The sequence below is a fragment of the Triticum urartu genome, chromosome 7A (genome assembly GCF_056163025.1).
Source record: "Triticum urartu cultivar PI428250 chromosome 7A, HENAU_Tu73, whole genome shotgun sequence".
In the NCBI taxonomy this organism is placed as follows: domain Eukaryota; kingdom Viridiplantae; phylum Streptophyta; class Magnoliopsida; order Poales; family Poaceae; genus Triticum; species Triticum urartu.
This window is the reverse complement of record NC_141879.1, coordinates 405,099,912-405,106,138: the sequence shown is the minus strand read 5'-3', so window position 1 is coordinate 405,106,138 and position 6,227 is coordinate 405,099,912.

The window sequence follows — 6,227 nt, the reverse complement described above, 5'->3', positions numbered from 1 at the left end:
TCCCTATGATGTATGGCTATCCTATGATGTTTGAGTAGATCCGTTTTGTCCTAATGGCTATTTGATGATCAAGATTGGTTTGAGTTGCATGTCTTATTATTGGTGTTGTCCTATGGTGCTCCCCGTGTCGCGCAGGCGTGAGGGATCCCCGCTGTAGGGTGTTGCAATATGTTTATGATTTCCTTATGGTGGGTGGCGTGAGTGAACAGAAGCACAAACCCGAGTAAGTAGGTTGTTTGCATATGGGATACAGAGGACTTGATGCTTTAATGCTATGGTTTGGTTTTACCTTAATGATCTTTAGTAGTTGCGGATGCTTGCTAGAGTTCCAATCATAAGTGCATATGATCCAAGTAGACAAAGTATGTTAGATTATGCCTCTCCCTCAAATAAAATTGTAATAATGATTACCGGTCTAGTTATCGATTGCCTAGGGACAAATAACTTTCTCGTAACAACAAACTCTTTACTAAACCTAACTTAGTTGTGTCTTTATCTAAACATCCCCTACTTTTTATTTACTTGCTCTTTATTATCTTGCATACCTATCCAACAACACCTACAAAGTACTTCTAGTTTCATACTTGTTCTAGGTAAAGCGAACGTCAAGCGTGCGTAGAGTTGTATCAGTGCTCGATAGAACTTGAGGGGATATTTGTTCTGCCTTTAGCTCCTCGTTGGGTTCGACACTCTTACTTATCGAAAACTGTTGCGATCCCCTATAGTTGTGGGTTATCAAACCTTTGGTAGGCGAAGACCACCTTTTGTCAGGATAGCCTGTACTAGCCGTCCTCTTTCAAATTGGCCGTTGTTGGCTCCCTTCCCGCTCAATATTTGAGGAGAGGACCAGGGCCTCTATAAATAGGACTAGCCACCACCATAGGCAGGGACGGATGGTTAAGACCACCCTCAACCACACGGGTGCACCAAGCACAAGAACACCTCAACCTCAGGAGGCTATTCTTCCCCTTGTACTGTTCGTCCTCAGCCCAAGAGGCAATCCACCACCACCACACTGGAGTAGGGTATTACACCACAACGATGGCCCGAACCAGTATAAATCTTTTGTCCTTTGTGTTGCGAGTTCGTCGAGTTAGCTCGTGAGATCTAGGCTAAGTTAGGACACGGATCGATAGGGGGGAGATCTTCGCGCGCACCCCAGTGTTCGAACCTTAAGGGTTTTGCCGGAACCCGTGATCCGACACCTATCATAGCACATCACAACCATTTTAATAGCATGTCGGCATGCAAGGTAAACCATTATAAACTCCTAGCTAATTAAGCACAACATGGGCAACTATAATCTCTAATTGTCATTGCAAACATGTTTCATTCATAGTAGGCTAAATCAGGCACGATGAACTAATCATATTTACAAAAACAAGATAGGTTGAGTTCATACCAGCTTCTCTCATCTCAATTAGTCCATCATATATCGTCATTATTGCCTTTCACTCGCACAACCGAACAGTGTGGATAATAATAATAGTGCACGTGCATTGGACCAAGCTGGAATCTGCAAGAATTTAATACAAGGGAGAAGACAAGGTAATATGGCTCTTGGTTAAATAAACAATAATGCGTATGAGAGCCACTCAACATGTTCATCATGGTCTTCTCCTCTCGACCCCCAAAGAAATAGAAAGGAAATAAAGCTATTTACACGAGAAAGCTCCCAACAAGCAAAAGAAGAATGAGAAATCTTTTTGGATTTTCTTTTAATTACTACTACTATAGGCATGGGAAGTAAACTAGCTAAAAGCTACAACTATTTTTTTTGTTTTTCTTAAGGTTTCTCAAACACTCAAGAAGAAGGCTTAGAAAAGAAAATAAACTAGCATGGAGTACAATGAAAAAGTATTAGCACCGACAACTAGAATGAGTGTGTGAACATGAATGTAATGTCGGTGAGAAATACGTACTCCCCCAAGCTTAGGCTTTTGGCCTAAGTTGGTCTATGGCCACTGCTGGCCCGGTGGATATCCAAAGTCGTAGCTGGGGTTTTCCTGAGATGCAACAGCTACTGGCTGAAGAGGTGCAGCTTGGAGGCGAGCTGCCTCCGTCCTCCTCTCATACTCGTTCGCCTCCTCCCTGGTTATAACATATCTCCTTTTTGCCTGAAAGTTAAAGAAAGTAGGAGCAGCGAGGGCAACATGGACAGTGCGCTGTCTGTCAAAGATTAGTCAGTACTGAAGGAACTGTTCATTCCTCTCAAGAAACTGGTGGCAAACCATAGCGCTATAATCTAGATAAGCAGGAGGCAACTCAATATCATTTCCATGTATTGGTATACCAAGATAATTAGCTACATGAGTTGCATAAATTCGACCAAACAAATCTCCACTTATAGCGTTAAGATGCAACCTTCGTGCAACAATGGCCCCCAAGTTATATTGTTTATCGCATAATACTGCACTCTTGAGGACACAAAGATCTGGAACAAACATGTGACAAGCCTCATCCTTACCGTTAATGCATCTACCTATAAAGAGAGCAAAATAATGTATGGAAGGGAAATGAATGCTCCCTATGGTGGCTTGTGTGATTTCCCTAGATTCCCCAATAGTGATACTAGCAAGAAGGTCTTTATATTCGGATTTGCAAGGTTCACTAACATTGCCCCACTGCGGGAGTTTACAAGTAGTATTAAAATCTTCTAGGCCCATGGTATATGATTTATCGAAAAGATCAAATAGAACAGTGTGAGAATTGCGTGAAGATGTAAATTTAAACCTCCTCACAAAGGAACTAGTTAGGTAGTGGTACTATAGGCACTTATCTGATACGAAGTCCTCAAGATCAGCAATACGCACATACACATCAAATTCATCCTTGATGCTCGCTTGGACCATAAACTCCTCTGACGGCCATTCACAAGGCTGCACTTGAGCTCCCCTTGGTGGTTCATTTTCCGGCTCACGTATCGCTAGCCTTGGTCCTTGCTTCCTTGAGGAACCACCTTGGTACATTTTCCTATGCATTTTTCTTTCTCTGAAAAATTTCTGAAATTTTAGTGACTCAAAATAAAAGTGAACGAAACTCAACAAGATTGATAGCAACTACTCCCACAAGTGCCTAGAGGCTATATCATGCATTAAAACTACATTTGACCATATAAATTTGACATGCAAACTCAAGAACAGGTTCACCTTAGCAACAAAAATTTGCAATAAATAAAGCACTAGAACAAAAACTAATTGGACCATTGGAGGAGTCACATACCGAAGAACAATCTCCCCAAACAGTTTTGTGAATGGAGCTTTGAGCAAGCAGATCGAAAAATGGCAGCAAGATGAGCTAGAACACAGGTTTGAGCTACGAGATAATTTTTTCTGGAGGAAGACGAAGTGTGTGGGTGCTGGAATAAGTGAAGGGGGCCACGTGGGGCCCACGTGGCAGGCGGCGCGCCTTAGGGGGGTGGGCGCGCCCGGCACCCTCGTGGCCAAATGGTGGGTCCCCCTGGTGTGATCTCAATGCCAGAAATTCTTAAATATTCTACAAAAAAATCATATTTCAATTTCAGGACATTTGGATAACTTTTATTTTTGGGGTATTTTTATTGCAAGGATAATTCAGAAAACGGACAGAAAATACTATTTTTGCTTTATTTAATCTAAATAACAGAAAGTAAAAAGTAGGTACAAAAAGTTGTGCTTTCTAACTTCATCCACGTCATGCTCATCAAAAGGAATCCACTAACAAGGTTGATCAAGTCTTGTTAACAAACTCTTTCCAAATTGCATGAAACCAAAGAATTATTGAATAACACTAGGTTACCTCAACGAGGATATGCATGTCCTCAACAATAAGAATATCATATTTCTTTTTGATAGTAGGAAGAGGGAATTCAAAACCTCCAATAGTAATCGTTGCAAATTTTCCAATAGAATTGATACTCTGGACTTGAGGTTGTTTCCTTGGAAAGTGTACCTTACGCTCATTACCATTAACATGAAAAGTGACATTGTCGTTGTTGCAATCAATAACAGCCCCTGCAGTATTCAAAAAGGGTCTACCAAGGATAATATACATACTATCGTCCTCGGGAATATCGACAATAACAAAGTCCGTTAAAATAGTAACGTTTGCAACCACAACAGGCACATCCTCACAAATACCGACAGGTATAGCAGCTGATTTATCGGCCATTTGCAAAGATATTTCAGTAGGCATCAACTTATTCAAATCAAGTCTATGATATAAAGAGAGAGGCATAACACTAACACCGGCTCCAAGATCACATAAAGCAGTTTTAACATAGTTTCTTTTAATGGAGCATGGTATAGTTGGTACTCCTAGATCTCCTAGTTTCTTTGGTATTCCACCTTTAAAAGTATAATTGGCAAGCATGGTGGAAATTCCAGCTTCTGGTATCTTTCTTTTATTTGTAACAATATACTTCATATACTTAGCATAAGGATTCATTTTAAGCATATCAGTCAAACGCATACACAGAAAGATAGGTCTAATCATTTCACCAAAGCGCTCAAATTCCTCATCATCCTTATTCTTGGATTGTTTGGGAGGAAAAGGCATGGGTTTTTGAACCCATGGTTCTCTTTCTTTGCCGTGCTTCCTAGCAACGAAGTCTCTCTTATCATAACGTTCATTCTTTGATTGTGTGTTATCAAGATCAACAGTAGGTTCAAACTCTACATCATTGTTATTGCTAGGTTGAGCATCAATATGAACATCATCATTAATATTATCACTAGGTTCATGTTCATTACCAGATTGTGTTTCAGCATGAGAAATAGAAATATCATTCGGATTCTCAGGTGTGTCAACAACAGGTTCACTAGAAGCATGCAAAGTCCTATCATTTTTCTTTTTCTTCTTATTAGAAGGACTAGGTGCATCAACATTGGTTCTCTGAGAATCTTTCTCAACTCTCTTAGGCTGGCCCTTAGGGTATAGAGGTTCCTGAGTTATTTCACCCCCTCTAGTCATAACTCTAACAACATTATCATTTTTCTTATTAGTTAATTCATTGAGCAAATCATCTTGTGCTTTAAGCACTTGTTCTACTTGAGTTGTAACCATAGAAGCATGTTTACTAATAAGTTTAAGGTCACCTTTAAATCTAGACATATAATCACTCAAGTGTTCAACCATATAAGCATTATGTTTCAATTGTCTACCAACATAAGCATTGAAATTTTCTTGTTTAACAATAAAATTATCAAACTCATCCAAGCATTGGCTAGCAGACTTATTACGATGAATATCACCTTCATCAAATCTATAGGGAGAATTTACCTTTACTACCTGTGTCGGGTTATCAAGACCATGTATTTCTTCAATAGGTGGTAAATTCTTAACATCTTCAGCTTTAATACCTTTTTATTTCATAGATTTCTTTGCCTCTTGCATATCTTCAGGACTGAGAAATAGAACACCCCTTTTCTTCGGAGTTGGCTTAGGAGTTGGTTCAGGAAGTGTCCAATCATTATCATTACTGAATATATTATTCAATAGCAATTCAGCTTGCTCAACAGTTATTTCCCTGAAAACACAACCAGCACAACTATCTAGGTGGTCTCTGGAAGTATTGGTTAGTCCATTATAAAAGATATCAAGTATTTCATTTTTCTTGAGAGGATGATCAGGCAAAGCATTAAGTAATCAGAGAAGCCTCCCCCAAGCTTGTGGGAGACTCTCTTCTTCAATTTGCACAAAATTATATATTTCCCTTAAGGCAACTTGTTTCTCATGAGTGGGGAAATATTTAGCAGAGAAGTAATAAATCATATCCTGGGACTACGCACACAACCAGGAGCAAGAGAATTAAACCATGTTTTAGCATCACCCTTTAATGAGAACGGAAATAACTTAAGGATATAGTAGTAACAAAAATTTTCCTCATGAGTGAATAGGGTGGCTATATCATTCAATTTAGTAAGATGTGCCACAACAGTTTTAGATTCATAGCCATAAAAAGGATCAGATTCAACCAAAGCATTAACTCAGGATTGATAGAGAAATCATAATCCTTATCAAAAATACAGATAGGTGAAGTAGCAAAAGCAGGGCATATTTCATTCTAGCATTCAAAGACTTTTCTTTCAGCTTAACTAATAGTTTCTTAAGATCATATCTATCTTTGCAAGCAAAAAGGTCTCTAGTAGTTTCTTCATCCATAACATAACCCTCAGGCACATCAGGCAATTCATATCTAGGGGGAGAATCTTCATCATCACATTCATCAACATTATCTATTTCAATAA